Here is a 17,736-nt window from a genome sequence, read left to right as displayed (position 1 = left end):
AGTGCAGCTGATACCAGTGTCCTTAGCTGGGTTAAGCTTTGTGTTTCTCACTCTGCACTTCGGTTGCTTGGAGTCCAGGAACAGGCCACCAGCAGACCTGCAGAAATAATGGAAGATCACTGATTGCTGCAAGGTTTTGAGAGTGCTGGGCTTTCCTGTAGCCTGTCCAAACCTTCAGATTATTTTCTGGCCTTAGCGTGGTAGTTTTTATTTAGTCTTATTTTGGTTTGTATTTTTTACATTTTTTTTCTTTTTTGCATTTTACAGGAAAAGGTAGGAGAAGTGGAGCAGAGCTTAAGTACTCAGTGAGTTGTTTGCTATTACTGTTCAGCAGGTATTAAGAAATCCATTTGGGTTTCCTGCTGACTGAAAAATGCCCTGTTTCCCAGTGTCATTGGGATACTTTCAGATTTTCTATCCGGCAGTTATCTCAGTGGAACAGCAGTTTCCCTCCTCCCATCTGTGCTCTGCGCTGAAACAAAGAGGAAACTCGTATCTGCTTGTTTTACACAGCTTGACCCCAGCCTGCAATTTTTATGATTTGTGTGGCAGTGAAAGGCAAAGAAAAGGGAAAAAAGCAAGAGCACAGGGAGGACAAGGAGAAAGAAGCTTCGTTTTTCCCAAGCTGCCCTAGGACTGACCGCAGCTCAGCTAGGGCTGATTTGTGGCCATCGAGTAAGCGAACACAAAAGCGTCAGGGAAAAGGCACAAAAGGCTCTCCTTAGAGATTGACAGCTTGTTAAGGACCATTATTAATACAAGTTCAACTTGAATGACAGGGTCACCTATATGATGCTGTTTGGGCTCCCTGCCCTGGTCAGATAGCATTTTGCTACATTTTATTCAGTGTGTTTTTCTGACAGGCACATAACCCTGAATTAAGCAAACTTTATTCTCAGTTACCTGATTTTATGGACTCTGAAGTGGCTTATCACTGACTGAAAGGACACCACACTCATCACTATCCTTCCTCATCTTTGGTGGAAGGAGGAATCGTAATAAAAATAATAAAATAATCTGTTTTTTGTTTGAACTTTAAAGGTCATATTTTATTAAGAAAATGAAATAAATGAGTGGCATAGGGCTAAATACTATAAATATTCAGTGGTCTACTATTTTAATGCATTTTTTGTGGACTTCTAATACAGTAGCTTTGTTGTAGGGATCCTGCAGTCCAGGATGATGATTTGTTTTCTGAAGAACCTGACAAATGGAAGAACCATTCCTCATCTCTGAAATAGTAAGACCATGGTTTAAGAGAAGACAATTTACCAAGAGAAAGCTAAATAGTTTAGTTTAATGTTTACTGATGTTAAGTAATTTATTACAAGATCCAAATCTAACTACCCTAATTTTATTTCCTCCTTTCTGTGATTTACTCAATGATACCATTCCAGTGAAGCTTCAAATAAATTAGACATCAGTGTTTCAAAATATTATAAGTGGTATTTGATGAGCATCCTATGTATGGGAGAGAGAAAATAAAAATGCATGTTTTTCAAGCTGTATAATCTACTTGGTTATCCCATGCCTCTCTCCTGACAATTCCTGTTAAAGAGCAAGATGACCTTTTTAATTAAGGCCTTTTCCTTTTTTCCTGCCAGGAATAACTGAAAAAGAACTACTTAACTGAGAATTCACCTTCAGCATCTGGTTTAGCCAGTCCATGATGCTTCCCTGTTTCCCAGCAGCATCCAGAGAATGAAAGTTTAGAGAAAGGTGATGTAGTCCATATCTGTCCCAGTTTTCCTTTGCTAAGAGGCCGTGCAAAGTCTGTGGATCCTTCACATCAGTAACAGCAGAGTATGGCTTAACTAGCCTGTTCTGATTCTCAGATTTTGCACAAAAGTAAACCCTTGTTTTGGAAACCCACTTCCTTTGTGCTTTAGAAAGCAATAGTAATTTGAATATGTTGTAAAAAACAGTAGCAGAGCAAAGACACCATATAAGTAAAAGGCTTAGCAGATCTAAATCAGCATCAATCTGTTGAATTCAGTGGAGCTACACCAGTGTGGGTAATCTGAGCTTATCATCACTGTCATCACTGAGTACATGGCAGTCTTTTTGGGAGAAAATTTATCTGCAAGAGCTTATTTTATTACCTTTTTCCTGCCTAGCCTGTACTTGCTTTGGATTGTATTGTCATCACCTCTGAAATAATCAACATTTTTCTTTTTCAGGTCCTGAAGTTACGCATTGTGCAACTTTAACAGTGATCAGAGTCAGAGAAGGGGCCACCTACATGGTGTGACTCTTCCATGATATTTGCACATTAGAAGAAAATCTAAGAAACTAGGACAATTTGTTTTAAAAAAAATAAAAGGTTGTGTGAGTTTAAGGCTGCTCAAGGGCAACCTTAATTTATGTGCCAATAAGTTACACAAATATTTTCTCTACTATTCAATTAAGAACAAGTAGTTTCCTTGGCAACGGCCACATTACATGGAACTTACCCGGGCTCTGAGTTCCAGCAGAATACTTTCCCTAAGAAAGGAACATACTCATCTATCATGTAAATGTCTAATTTGTACACGGTTTTGAGAGAGAGGGGAGAAAATGGAATTTCCGGCAAATTAACACAGCCCTTCTCTTTTACTGGAGTCATATCCATGCTCTTTTCTGCAGTTTTCTCCTGCTTTTATATCTCAATGATAACTTGTCTATTAAGACTGTAAAAGAGTAGGATTGTGAGCTGGGTGTATTAAAAACTGCAAAAGGAGGGCAGGCTGCTGGTGGAGGGGATTTGGGAGGGTCTGGTTTAGAAACAGGAAGGTGGCACTCTTCTTCCATGCAGAGTTGCCACTGAAAGTGCACTCTCTGCTTCATTAAGGATGATGGTGATTAGTCATTTTGCAGGCAAAAATTAAGGATCTTAGCCTGATTACACACCAAACCGCTACTTCCTTTTAAATGATCACCTTTCTCGTGGATGGATGCCTTACATGGTCCCATAGCCCTTGCCAGGCTCTTGGCTCTTTGCGCGCAGGTCCCTTAGGAGGTGCGTGTGCAGCTTCTGTACCTGGGAGTGAGCTGGGAATCTGCACGGCTGTGGCTGTGCTAGGAGCTCTCTTACTCTCCTGAGGCATTCCCCAAAACAAACTGAGCAGCTGGAGTCGGAGCCAAGCCTAAACACCATCTCTGGGTGTGGAAATATGCAGCTCTGTAGCAAGGGGAACAGCCTGCCCCACCTCCACCTCGGAATGCCTTGCTCCATTTCCACAAGGCCTCTTCCCAGTGAAGGCTGACACCAGCTTCCCTAGGAAAGTGCTGTCTGTGTGCTCCCATTTGCATAACCCTGCTATGGAAAATGGAGTTGGCGTTGTCAGATTTAATCCCCATGGGACTTTTTCTGCAAAACTGGAATGAAGTATGTCCCACTGTTTTCATCTTCTGGCTTACATTCCATCTATAAGTAAATTTTAGGTTTTTATGATGTTATTCTACAGATTTTTCCACAATTCCTGCACCTGTTGACACTGTGAAGCTGGAAATCACTGTTTCGAACTGATTGCAGATCTTTGCTTTTGGAAAAAGTATCTCCTCAAACTTTAAGACTCTTTGATACCACAGGTACTCTTTGTATGTGAAGATCTCTCACTGGAAGAAAAGGATTGTTTCCATCCCTTCTGTATTGTGGGAATATTGCTGTGGTGTACAGTGGTGGGAGAATGCTGCACTCTATCTGCCTAGTCCACTTTCCTTCCATCTGTCTATTTGTTCTAATTCCATTAATACTAAAATTAAAATTATCAGTTTTAATTGTATCTTTTATCTCTTGCACATCCGATCTCATGTAAGATTATTTAATAGACTTACTATGGCAGTACTTTTCTTTTGAACTGCATCCTGCTCTGAAGGAGCAGCAATTCTGAGTAGCTTTGCAAAATTTGTTCCTTGCAGTTAGCAATCAGATTATTTTCTGTTAGATAAGTCCCTAAGGTACCAAATCCCAGAAATAATATATAATTACAGTTATCCAAGAGTAGGTCACTGTGAAGATGCGATTGTGATGAAATACATCTTCTTACTTGCTAAAACTTTTGATATTGGCTATTCAGAGGTTAACATTAAGGATTAAGGATTCTGTCATAACTTATTTCCTTTAAGTGCCTGAGCACTGTAAATGATGTGACAGATAAACACAGGCTCATCATGTAGTGGCCTTACCTAGACCTGCTCCTTTCCTTTTCAGCATTTAATTGTACCTAGCCTTCAGTTTGCCTATCTCCCCCTCAATTACATTCTGGAACACATGAATTTCTGTAGCTTCTTTGGAGGCTGGGAAATGAAAAGTCACTGCAGAGCCACTTCATCTGTGAGCAGACAGTGTGGGGTGAGACAGGAAACACAGCCTGTTGCTGTGTGTGCAGACAAGGTCTGATTTTTCTTTTGTCCAGTGGGAGCTGACACATTTTTTTGCTAACTTTGGGGTATTTTTTCCTTTCCCTGCTAACTCTAGTGAGAAGCTGCTGAAACCCAGAATTTTGTTAGCTCGGGAGGTGTGTGAATCTTGCCCTCATTTTCTGGGGATGAGGTGGAGGCAGCCCAGGATCAGTATGATAACTTGCAATTACCCTGTTTGCTTGAAAGTGTTAAGAGTGTCTAAGTATCTCGATGTGGCTTTTATTTCTCTTTTCTCCCTCCTCCTCCCTTCTTTCTCCCTCTTCCCCAGTATTATAATGGTGCTAAGTTACCTGATCTGTTTGTCAAGTACCATACTACGATGTTATGCCAAAAAGAAATCATTACTAAGGCCCATTTTGAAATAGATATTAAATATTGTCTTGACTCCTTCCAATTAAATTGTTTGACAGCATCACTGGGAACTCATAAAAAATCTGATTAGTTTTTTCAATTCCTAAACTCATCATAAGCTTCCATGGAGCTCTGAGCAATTCAGCCATGCCATTTTCATAAATCTGGACGTATTTTTTAATCAAAATCACTGTGACATACTGTTAATTCTCCTTCCTTCAGGTCATATAATATTCCAGGCCACAACACTGAACATATGAGCAATATACTAGAAAATGTTTTTCATATCTCTTCCGTACACTTCTATTTTTAAAAGGAAACTTATGGTTGGACCGGAAAATTACATGGCAGAAGCCACCATTGTGTGTAATGAATTCACTAAAATGTCACAAACACAAAATAAAAATATCTTTGAAGTTGTCCTTCAAAGAAACCATAATTTAAGCATTTGGGAGATGAACAGAAGTATTTTCTTAAATGCCAGGGGAACACCTAATAGGTCTCTTCATGTAGGCAGTGTAAGATCTGCTCACCTCTGGTCAAATTGCATCCAGCTAGGGGGAGTTTAGGGGGTGTGGTCAACAGATCAGCACACAGATGTGTAGTAGCATTCAGTGATCTGGTGCTGGAGAGCTAAACTTCCATATGCAGTGGAAATAACTACTCTCCACTGACTTCATCAAAATGCAAGACCTATTTGACAGGAAAAGAATATTTTTTTTTTTTTTTTTTTTTACCATGGTGTATGATGCCTTTCCTACTAAAAGTTTGGAGTTGGGAAATATGTGAAGGATCAGGGAACATAAGATAGCTCTGTAGTAACATAGGGGTCACTTATATAAAAGCTGATTTTTAAAAGATGATCTTCCATCTCCAATACTGAGCTCTTTGCTGCCAATTGGACTCTCCCTTATTTTGGAGCATTTCATGTGTGCCAATGGCACAAAAGCAGTCTTTACCATTAATAATTTCCTCTTAGACTTCGTATTCTGAGGAAGGGAAATTGCACGTAATTACTTCTTTTTGCTGAAAGAGTTAAATAGGTGACTTAGCATTCTTGTTGTGCATTATTCAGCTGCCTAATACACAACATCTCTCTATTTTCAAGACAGCTTACTGTGCCAATTCTTTTTGATGCTGTCTTTATGAGTACAGAAAGCCCATACAGCAACACTCAACTTGTAAATGGAAACTTTTTGGAACAAGTTCTGTAAGCCTGACAATGACTGCATTGATCATAATACTGAGACAGGAGTCTAGTTTTTTACATTCACAGAAATGATGGGGAAGTGATGCGTAGGTAAGTTACACACTGAAATACAGAGAAAAGCTTTTCACTCGCGTCTCTTCAGGAGCAGGGTACAGCTATTTCCTTCACACAACATGGGAAATGCATCTCCCAGTTACACACTACTGCATTTTTCGTTGCAGTGGCAATGATGTAACTGAGAGCTGAGAATGGTACAATGTGCTTTGTTCAGCCATCTGCCAAATTTAATGAAGTGATAGGGGCTCTTTTAAGCTGGATTTGGCCTGCATCATATGATTAAATGGGGGAAGAGCCCTTATAATGTGTTAGATGTGCTTTTAGGTAAAGATCAGATTTGTGTGGTTGCATGAATTCAGGGTATTTTACCTTCTTTACTTCTTCAGAGCCAATAACTATTTAGTGCCCCTTAAATTTTGATGGCTATCTTTCATTTTCATGGCAAGAAGTGAAGTTTCTGCTTGCCTTACTAACCTATATTTAATGTTCTTTATCTTTTGACTTCTTCTGAATTCTATCATTTTGAATCAACCCCTTTTGATTTCATAAGAAAGAGTATTTGCTCCAGAAAACAACAGACTGCATGAAGATCTATGCCTGTGCTAGCCGCCTGGAACCAGTAGAAACAGGTTTCTCACTGGAATTTCCTCTTGCAATAGGCAAGTCAATACATTTAATCTGAATGCTGTTGCTCCAGAGGCTTGTGGAGGCAAAGGTACAAAATTAATAATTTCTTCCACTTTTGGGTGACAGCTCAGAACCTCCCCTGGGCAGAAAATCATTTCTATTTTAGCAATACTGGAAAAAAAGTGTGGTGAAGGAAAACCTCAGACACTAGGAAGCATATACTGCGATGCCTTATTATGATAATAGGGTCTGAAATCCTCAGCTGAGATCATATCCCTATTTTGGTAGGTGTTGCAGAAACACTGAGTAAGAGATACAGGCTTCAGGGTTCCCTCTTTGACCAGGAGAGAAATGGGTACTGAGGAAATGTGGATTCAAATCCAGATTCAGTTTCATGACAGATGCATGGAATAGGCACAACTGGAAAAGATATGAGAGCTTTTGTTAGTGCTTAATGGAAGTCTCTGACAAAGTGAGGAGTGTTTCTTGGATGTCCATGTGTCCAGTCTGCTGTGAGGCTAAGAAGTTAGTCCCTGTGCAGGTTTTGCTGCCATGGTGATGCCTCCACTACCATGGGAGAACTGGCTGTGGCGAGAGCTGCAGCATGGCATGCTCTGAATGAAGCGAGTTGCACTGCCAGCTTTGTTGGCAGCTCCATTTTATTACTTGAGGGAGGGACTGGGGGATATTTTAACCAGGGGAAGACAATCTGATGAGCACTGGTCAGCGAGTTCATGACAAACTTTGTGCAATACTGCAGTGCAACTGGTATGACATGACTTCAGTGTCATGGAAAAACTGCAGTGTTGCTTGTTTTAGGTTACACTACTGGTATAATTGTGTCTTTTGTCACATTCTGGGGGCTCAGTGTCTGAGCTCAGAGCTGTGTGGTGCTGTTTGAGCTGCCACTGCTGCTGCTAGCAGGCTTTTTCTTCCCTCAGTCTTGTCCAGAGCTGCACAAAGAAGCTCCGGACTGGATGGATTAGAAATAATGTTTTCTCTGTTATTCAAGATGATGAAAACAGTGATCTTGCATAGTATTTTCCTTTTTTTTTTTTTGTGGCAGTTTTGTCATAAAGTTTTCCCCAGGCTTGTTGGGCATAAAGGCTTTGCTGCAGGATTTATCACTGTCCTCACAAGCATAAAGAACTCTGGAGAAAGGACATAGCAGCACTGGGTGCTATTGGTATTTCTCAGGCCAATGACAAATTGGCAATGTCAGCAGTGCCATAAGAGGTAACATTTGAGGAGGAAGTGGTAGACAGCAGTCAAGGCATGTGAGCTGGGGACAGGTTGGGGCTGAGCTGGTGCTTTGCAAATTTTAACTCTGCTTTGCTGGGAAGCTACAGTGACAGAGGCAGCCAAGCCAACAGAGCATGTGGGCAGGGGCAGAGGCTGGTCAGATGCCTTTGGGTGAGCCAGTTCAAGCCTGGAAGCAGTGCAGTCACCACTGAAAGCTGCTATCACTCACAAGTCCCACGGACTGACAGCACAATGCTGCACAGATGCTACAACAGCACTTCCAGGCTTGAGCTGGTATGCTGTACAGAGGTCTGCCATCCCTTGCCTCCCAGCCCCTTGAGCTCCCAGAAATCTCTGTAGGATGCTCTGTGGGACATAGCAGGCTTTTTTCTGGTTGCCCCACACCCGGAATCATGCAGCTGCAGGATAGGCAGATATTGTGTCAATTCAACAAGCATGGGTGTTATTCTGTGTTATTTAGACAAAGGGAATAACATTCTCTTAAAATTAAATATGGGAAGTGAGACTTGTGAAGCAAAACAAAATAATTTTACAGAACCCTGACAGATTTTGCATGTCTTAATAATGAGAGGCTGAGCATCTCAGATGTACACAATCAGGACAGGCTGAATCACAACAATAGTTTTTTCACTTGGTATGTGAGAGAAACACAGTTTTAAAGAAAGACAGGTGTCAGTGTACTCCTTTGCAATATGATTTTTCCACTGACAAAAATGTACTTTTTCCTTCACATCACCCCCTGATTTTGAACAACTGCATTTATATGGATGCACTCTGGGTGATCTGCAAAAATTGTCCTGTGGTGGTGCCGTGGGAAGGATGGTGTATCCCCTGGGAATGTGTCTTGGGACTGGTGTGGTGGAGAAGGCAAAGCACTCTGGGGTGCCCCAGCACTCAGGCAGTGGGAAGGAAAGGGGACCAGCAGAACTGATGACACAGGCACTGTTGGGGGTCCTTGCCCACACACACACACAAAAAGAGGTTATACTGGTTACAGGGAGACAAGGATGTGCCAGCCAAGACTCCTGGCAAGGATGAAACATAGTGAGCTGTCATGATTAATAATAGAGTTTAATCCGACACTGTGAGGCATAAAATATATTCAGAGCCCACCATGTTACTGACACGTTGGAAACTCCTGGCAGAAATGTGTGCAGAGCTGCCAGATAGCAGAGAATTGGGAGAAGCATAAACATTTCTGCACCCTGCTTCCTGTGATGCAGGGTTGAAGGCCGTGCTGGTTTTGGACCCAGATTTTTGCATCTTCCATGTACCTGTTGCTTGCAGGTACGTGGTGCCAGACATCCTGGGCTCAGCAGCTGGCTGCACCACTGCCATCACTGGTCCTGTCGCAGCAGGAAGCCCCCAGCATCGGAGGGGCTGAAGTTCTTACATGGCTGATGCCCCCTAGGACATGAACTCTCTAAAACCTTTTTCCTTTTTTTTTAGCTATTTTCTTTCCTCTTGACCTGGAATTTTTAGAACTTTGCAATGTGTCTGATACCAGAATTTTTCTCCCAGCAATTGGATTAGTCTTAAACCCACAAAAGCCACAAAGAAAGTAAGAAGGAACTTCTTTGTAAACAACTTATTGAATTGAAGTATTTGAGGTCTAGATTAGTGATTCAGAAACTAGTTTTTGCACCGAAAATATACCAATTTTGCTGCCTTTTGCTTTCAGGTGAAAAGAATGACCTCAGACTACACACAGGCAGGATCCAGAAGAAAGGAAGACGGCTACAAAACCTTGTTGTGAACTCAGACACTGAAAGACTGGAGAATTTCTGTTAAATTCTCTGAAACCAGTTTTTACCAACATATTCCATATTATCTGGCAGCAAAACATTTTCCTGTTGATATTACACTCCAAGGTATATGCTTTATCATATATGACCGAGACTGATTAAACACATTTATTATTTCATTTACCCATTCCCATATTTATTGCTAATTGAATACTTTTCTATTCCCATTCTCCAAATAGTTCATGTTTGGGCTCATTACAGGTATTATAATCCCACCCTTCTGAAATGAGTGCATGTGAGCTCAGATAGTCTCTGAATTGAGGTCTGCTGATGACAGATGTATACTGACCTTGGCAGTAAATGGTTTATCAGATTTTTTTTTCTTCTGCAAATATTTTACCTTATTTACTTAATTTAAAAATGCACTTAATTTATTTTAAATAAATTAGTTTACTTAATTTACTTAATTTTGTGATGTATGGCCCATAAGACTTTAAGATGTGATGAACTTTTCTAAAAGCATTTAGTCAGGTGTTTAAAGTAATCTTTGATGTCAGATGGAGAATTTTGGCAGCAGGTTGTACCATATTTCATTCACAGTGAAGCTTATAAACTTCTCTCAGAAGAATTCTTTTTACAGCTTATAGCTACATCCATGCTGCATAAAGTAAGATGCAGAAGTGGAGAGTCTGATGGGAAAGAAAAACTCTGGAAAAATCACCTCCATGAGTTGTCTGTACCTAGCTATAAACCTGTACAGCTGGTGATTCTGGTCGGCAGTTTTTGTTTCATTGGGTTTTTCGGGCTTGTTTGTTGCAAAATGTAACCATTAGTTAGTGCATAAAAATTTTCTACTTTATACACCTTGTTATTCATTGTGAGTCACAAAAAAAGTCAGAATCCTTTGGCATTGAAATAGTTGAGCACATAAACCCACAGTATAGTGACTTTATCTCACCCCAAAGGTTACAGTAAAAGTAACAGTAAAAGGTAATAGTGGAACAGGCTTTTGTCTCCTCTGAAGTGCTTACATATATTTGTGATACTTTGAATATGACATCAGACATGAGATCTTTCTTAATCTGCATTCCTAGGAAAGGCATGTGAATGTATATATGCCGAAGTCTCTTAGGAGGGAAAAGTTCCTTTCCAAGCACAATCACATTTTAAATGTAGATATACCCAAAAATTTTTATTTTTAACCATGATAAGATGTTTAAGGCTACCTTAGAGAAATTACATTGTAAATAATTGCACTTCAAGGCAAGAAGATTAAAAACCAGGGTTTGAGCTCAAAGAATTTGGAGGTTTCCTTTAAGTCCTACATTGTTAATTTAATTTAAAATTTGTTTCTACTAATTTTAGATACACCTGAAACTAAATTCCAACCCAGAGGATTTTTTACAAGGAGATGATAAAGGTTTATAGTAGAAATTCTGTACAAGCATCTCTAAGATACACTCACTAGAAGGAACCATATAAATGGGAGGTGAGGAAGCAGGAAAACACAGCTCTAAGCCATGCTTCTAGGATTTTCTCCATCTCAGATTTTTGTATCAGGGATAATCCCTTGGAGTGCTGCAAAAATTGGTTACTGATGGTGAAATTTATATGACTGCATAGAGGGGTTACATGCTCAGTCCCACTGCCCATAATAGAAATGAGACATTTAAATCCTTGAAGTGCTTCTGAGAAACTGATACTGGAATATATCAGTAGCAAATGTTACCAGATCAAATCCTTTGCATGTACTGAGCAAGTGCAGTTCTGATGTCCACCACTAGCAATGTCATGGGTAATATCCTGGTTCTTGTCACTCCCATCAGTCCCCCCTCCATTGCAAGAAGGACCCTGGTCTTCCTCATGAACATGTGCTCTGTGCACCTTCTGCTTGGGTCTGATGCCATGTTTCCCATCGCGAGTGTTTTTGGCCAGAAAGCCTAAGTATGAAATTCAGAGAGGCTTATCAAACTCTGTGGGTGGCACCAAGGACTGAAATCTAAATCGCTGCCCCACAGACAGGCTGAGAAAGGGGACAGCTCTCTGTAACCTTTTGAACTTTCTGAGAAAGTCAAGTATTGCCTCATAGCCTAATGTTTCTGTTTGTCCACTTGGTAGCTGTTTATATTCTTCTCTATGGAAAAAGCAAGATGTTTCAGTCTAGAGGACTTTTTATATGTGCTTCTGTGTTGCCCCAGTGCACAAATAAACTGTGTAGGTGCTTTGTGATCAGAATAATCTCACATGATCAGTCATACATTGTTCTCTTGTCAACAGCAGCCATCTAGGACCAGCCTTGTGTCCTGGACTGAATCCAGAATAAACAAGCACCCTGATGGAAATGCTCCATAAACACCCAGAATCTGGAGACATTCTTAACTTGCAGGATGCCAAGTTTTTTCTGGGAAGAAAAAAACCCCAAACTATTATATCTGACATAGCACCATTTATTTTTTTCTGGAATATTCAGATACAGAAAAATTCAAGCTAATTAATTTATAAAGAAAGTTTGGGAGTTGTGCACAAGTATTTAAAAACTATTTTTTTAAAAAAAACAGCACCATTATTTTCTGTGTACCAGATAAGATATACATAGGGCCAAATCTGTAGTGGCATAAATGAGAAAATATACTCAAGCTAATGAAGCTGCTACTCACTCTCATCCTCAGTTTTTACAGTCCCTTCACACTGCTCATAGTGCTGTAAAAATTCATGACATTAGCAGCACACTCTCTTCCTCACAGTACTTGGGAGGCACATTAGCTCCTTGTCCTGTGCAGCTGGATCACAATATTCCTCTTCCCATAAGTCATGTTAATGGTAGATAAAAATGAAACTGTTCAGCTGGCAGTTGTGCCCCAGGAAATTGATTTTTCATATGAAATTCACATGCCGTTTCAATTAATAAAAAATAGCATTAATACAAATGTGGGACTTCTACCTTGCAGGTAAGGGTCTGATAGGATTTTAAAGAAGATTGGTGCTTGTTGTGTTTTTTTTAGTGATTTTCAGGCTCCTAGTGGAGATGCTGAAGATCTTTCCCAGTATGTTACTATTTCTTTTAGTCCCCCAGCCAGGGTTTCTAGGGCTGACTCAGGACCTCTGCAGTTTAACAGGGCATTCGTGTTAAATTGAACAGCAGCACCAGAGCTACATAGTGCGCTGTGCACCATTGATAAGCATATTATAATCTGCACCTGAACCTGTAGGTTAATGACCCCCTGGAAAATAATGAAATACATTATTATTAAAAGGATTTTAAGTATAGGGGCAAGCTGAAGCTATACAAACACCTGCATCCTTTGCTGCTGACCTAATGAAGACTTGTCTTGACATTACAGGAGTTAGAATTTAGACCTCAATTGTTGGTTTTTTTTTTTTCTGTAATAGTGCACATAGCATTTCTTATAATCTTTGTGCTTCTACCAATGTTTTGCTCTAGATAGTGCCAGCATTTAACAGTGTGGGTTCATATCTGACAAAGGGATCTCTAACTACTCTCCAGTATTATCCCATTTACGGAAATTGCTGCTTCTCCATAAAATCAGTAGCAAGAATACTTCCTCTGAGAAAAACATTTCCATTCTCAAACTGCCCAAGGGAGGAATTAGAGTGAAAAGTATATACATCACAACAGGATGTACTCCAGTGTGTTAGTGCTATTTCAGTATGCAGACCTTTATCTCCATTCCTGCCTTTCACTCCTCACTGTTCATTATCTTCTCCCTTCCAATGAAGCTTCAAGGCATTTCCACACTCTCTCTGCAGCTGGGAAAGAAGAAATGCTGGCAGAGAATTAGATTAGTGTGTGTGAGGGGGAATTCTCCTACTTTGGGTTATGCCCTTAGCAAACTGTGTCACAACATCTGTATGTTATTATACTGCAAAGTCTGTCGTTCTACCCGTAAGAAATCCTCCCAGCTGCCCTGAAAATCTGCTGGTTTTTTATTAAAAAGTAATTGTTGAAGCATTTGCATATGTTACAAAGAGGCCAGGAGAACACCATCAGAGTAGGAGAAACAACCAAGGGATACAAAGGAAAAGAAACAAGAGCATTGCACCCTTCCCTCGTTTCCTTCTTTCTTACCTCTCTCTGTAGATGAAAAAGGAGCAGCCAGGACTATTATGATTGTGTCAGATTCTGGTCTGACAAAACAGCGTGGGTTGAGGCAGTTGTGGTACCACACAAGTGGGGGCAATTTCTATGTATTGTGGACAGTTACAAGTGTGAGCCATTTTGTCTTCTCCCTTTCCTCTGCCCGCATAAATACATACCTGGATCAGGTACAGCTACAAAGGCAAAAACATTTCTCAGAGGAAGGGTGCAAAGATGGGAGTGTACGATTGCCAGATTTTAGATGACTGTGGTACTGCCAACATTTGCTTTTTGCAGAAAATTAATTTTATTTTTCTTTTCAGTCTTGAGTTTGGAGGTGGGTAGGGGAAAATGCAAAATCTCAGGCTGGGTTTCCCTTGCTGTTTGCAATGAGGGCTGGCAAGTATCATGCACCATGGTCTGTCAGGGATCTGCACAGCACCAGGTGTCAGCCTGGAGGCTGATGGCACATCACTACAGCCATCTGAGGGACCAGAGCAGGCAACTGAGCCATTCCGTGTTCCCATACAGGCAATCAATGGCAAGGACATATCTGGCATGAGTTGCACGCAAATTAGATGCAATAACAACACAGAGAAATATGTTAAATATTAAATATGTTAGAGCTGGCTCCAAATGTTCTTGAAGTAGAGTGTCATTGTTTTAAATAGGGAGGGTTGAAGATTGCTGCTATATATGCAAGTTTGGCTGGGCTGAAATGCTGCATTTATAAATGGTGGGAAATCAGAGCAAAGAAACACAGAATTCAGAAGCAAGGAAGTTAGAAGTAACAACACATAATAATCAAAGAACACTTAGGTTGGAAAAGGCCTCTAAGATTATTGAGGCAAACTTTTAATCTAGCAATGCCAAGTCCACCACTGAACCATGTCCTCAAATGCCTCACCTACACTTGATACCTCCGGAGATGGTGGTTCAGCCTGTTACTGGGACATGGTCCTCAACCTTGGAAATGTGATCCAGTGCTTGACATCTCTTTTGGTGAAGAAATTTTTCATAAGAGCCAATTGAAACCTCTACTATTGCAACTTAAGGCCTTTTCCTCTTTCAGACTTGAGAGATTAAGAGAGGAAGACAGCAGGCACATCCATTTTCTGGGATAAAGAGGGTAAAAGGAATGGATTCTGTTTCAAGGAGATTTTGAAAGCAAGAAAGAGTGGTGTCTTAAAAGGATAATACTGTTCAGGAACTGAAAGACACAAAAATTAAAGCATCCAATCCAGAAGTTAATCCAAGTCCAGAGATACCTCTTACATCTCTGAAATTCCCTAGGGAAACCCTTTTCGTTCAAGTTGTTTAGGATGAAACCAGCATGGCCATTGCAGACATTTATGTGGCAGGGATGCCCTCGAGAAAGCAAGAATATCAGGAGTGACCGGTCTTGGCACCTGTGCTTAAGTTGCTGCTAAAAATTCAAGCAGGACTGCCCTGCCACTTGACATGCTCGGCCACAGGGAAGCCCAGCTAGCCTTGAGGATCTGGGTTAACCCCAGGAGTAAGGGAACCAAAGCCATCAGTGCTGATCAGACCAACCCTGCTGGGTGGGCCCATCCAAGGCCATCTGGTTTCTGTGGAAAACTCCCAGGTGTCCATCACCCCACACCCCAGCCTCCCTGAGCAAAGTCCTGGACATCCTTATGTTCCAACTACTTAAAGGTTTTGGCATGTGGATTGTAGGATGAAAAGCATTGTCCATCCTGCAAAGGGTGGTCTTTTATGTCTCTCATGGCTCTGTTTCTTCCATCTGAAAAGAGTGATGAACCTAGTAATAAGTCAAGGGTGAGTGAGAGGGTGAAATGAAAATAGTATCTTTGCCTTGAGCCTTGTCCCTTTTGTAAAAAAATATTCATGCTAAAGGCTTATTAGATGTCAGATGTACCCAAGGCTCTGATGTATGTTTATTTATAGTGACATAACATTAAGACAGCAGTGAACTGAATCAATGGGAAAATTTAAATATTATCTGAAAAAGAATAAAAATGACAGTGCTGTGATGTTGAGAATTGACATGCACGCAAACACAAACAGATTTAGAGGTGGAGTTTTTACTTCCATCAAATCACCTTTTTGTTTTGCTTAGGGCTTTTAAGCCAGCAAACTTCCTAAGTACTTTCCAGCACTCATGAATAATCAAAATAGTTAATAATATTATATAACTGTGGTTCTTTTCATTAAATTCATCATCCTAAAAACTGATCCTTGAATAAAATTTATAGTCCAGTGTACAGGTTCTGTGAAGACAGAGAGACAAAGTCCATGTTCTGACTTCTTGGGAGCTGCAATTCCCTGGTGGACTGCAGCTGTTCATTATCCCCCAGCTCTTTCAACTTTCCCAACCTCCCACACAGACCACCCTAATTCTCCCAGCCTCTTTCTGCTCTTTCTGCTGGGTCCTTCCCCTACACATCCTTGAGATGTCATCCTGACATGATTCACACAGCTTATACACACACAGCAGATGAAAGAAGGTTCCTGGAGACAAAGATAAGGAAAATCAAGACTTCAAGCTATGCTTTTGGTTTTGCTGTCTTGCTGTTAGGCTTGCTTTTGCACTGACTGACAAATACAGCTGTAGAGCATCAATCTCTAAAATTTAATTATATATTTCATATAAGATGATATAGATATAAAATAGAGATAACAATCTCTAACATTCCAGTCTCAGAGCCCTTTCTACCTATCAGCATAACCCTGTTTGTAGAAGTCATCCAGCAGAATGATATTACTTTAAATCCCTGTCTACATACACAGTTCTTCAGGGTGTGAGGACAGAGTGACAGCTGCCATATTCTGAGGGTTCATCCAATTTTATATCAGGTGAGGGATTAGCACAGAGCATCTTGCCTTCCTGGTGAAACTGTGGATATTGCCTGTCCAGTTGAGAGGCCCAGCAGACCAGAGTGTGCAGTCCTGAAAGAGAAGCTTTTGAACACTATAGCAGAGCAAGAGCTGGGTTGTTGAGAACTGGACCATACTGAGTGCCACAAAATACACGTGACCACATCCTGCCCTGTCTCAAATGAGGTCATGAAAAGAAGGTATAGAAACCCCTCCAGGGCAGACAGAGAAAAATCAGTCCTGTCAGTCCTTTAATCTTAATAGAGAGGCTAGTCAGGTCTATGAGACCTGACTATGAGATGTGAGCAGACACAGCTCTTCTGTAAAGTATTTTTATTATTTTTATTATTTCACATTCTTACTAGTGCGTAGAGATTCACCTCTTTTCTGAATCTTGGTAGGTGTAAAAAATTTGTATTACAGAGAACTAGCCCTCTCCTAAAAAGTAAGCTTCCAGTATGCATAATTGCAGCAGAAATGGGTCTTAAAAATAGGATCTACTGTAACCTGACAACCTATTGAGCTCTCTGCTGCCTGGTGGGCAGTTTTTCACTTCACTTTATTTCAATTCACTTCATTTCATGTCACACTACTTCACTGTACACAATTAATGTTAACCTAATTCACCACTGTTTAGCAGAAGTTAATTAAGATTAATAAGATTTTTTTCACACGGTTTAATATGAATTTGTTCATGTATTGATCTAGAGACTATCAGAGACTAATCTGTTTTATAATTTAACTAGACTGTGTTCATTAGTGAAAAAAATATAATTATCTATTTTTTTCTCCTTTTGGATGACAAAATAACTAAGCAAACAAATTCCACCCTTGAGATATTTTCCTAGCTGTTGCTTGTGCAGAGGAAAGGGGATCAGGGAAAGGGAGGAGAAGCAAGATAAAGGAGGGGAAAACTGTGGAGAGGAAGAACATTTAGCTCCAATTTGTAGGATTTACAGAATGACCTTATGTCAAAATCTCAAATGTAAGGCCAAATATGTTTCTGGTGCTTCAGCATCAGACTCTCTGAAGTGCTGCCAGAAAGGGCTTTAGCCTAGTGTTATATAGCAGGAAAGTGGGAAGCTTCTTCTTCCACAGAGAAACATGTGAAAGCAAAGGTTTAC

At 40.4% G+C, this 17,736-nt stretch overlaps 2 long non-coding RNA genes across 4 annotated transcripts in view; both read left to right on the top strand.

The window, feature by feature from the left end:
* LOC147648517 (uncharacterized) overlaps positions 1-17,736 on the top strand; it is a 60,117-nt gene that overhangs the window by 25,419 nt on the left and 16,962 nt on the right. The window contains exon 3 of one of the 3 annotated variants that reach the window (XR_015280642.1): positions 9,594-9,783. The exons of 1 other annotated variant lie outside the window; for it this stretch is intronic. This is a non-coding gene — a long non-coding RNA (uncharacterized LOC147648517). Of the gene's footprint in view, positions 1-9,593; positions 10,952-17,736 lie in introns of those variants that run through there. One more of the 3 variants, XR_015280641.1, reaches the window with a different exon arrangement.
* On the top strand, positions 1,605-3,762 carry LOC147648518 (uncharacterized). Its single transcript, XR_015280648.1, has 2 exons — positions 1,605-1,719; positions 2,181-3,762. It is a non-coding gene; the product is annotated as an uncharacterized LOC147648518 (long non-coding RNA).

The sequence above is a fragment of the Cyanistes caeruleus genome, chromosome Z, assembly GCF_971803275.1.
Source record: "Cyanistes caeruleus chromosome Z, bCyaCae1.hap1.1, whole genome shotgun sequence".
Taxonomy (NCBI): domain Eukaryota; kingdom Metazoa; phylum Chordata; class Aves; order Passeriformes; family Paridae; genus Cyanistes; species Cyanistes caeruleus.
This window is presented reverse-complemented; position numbering and strand designations above follow the sequence as displayed.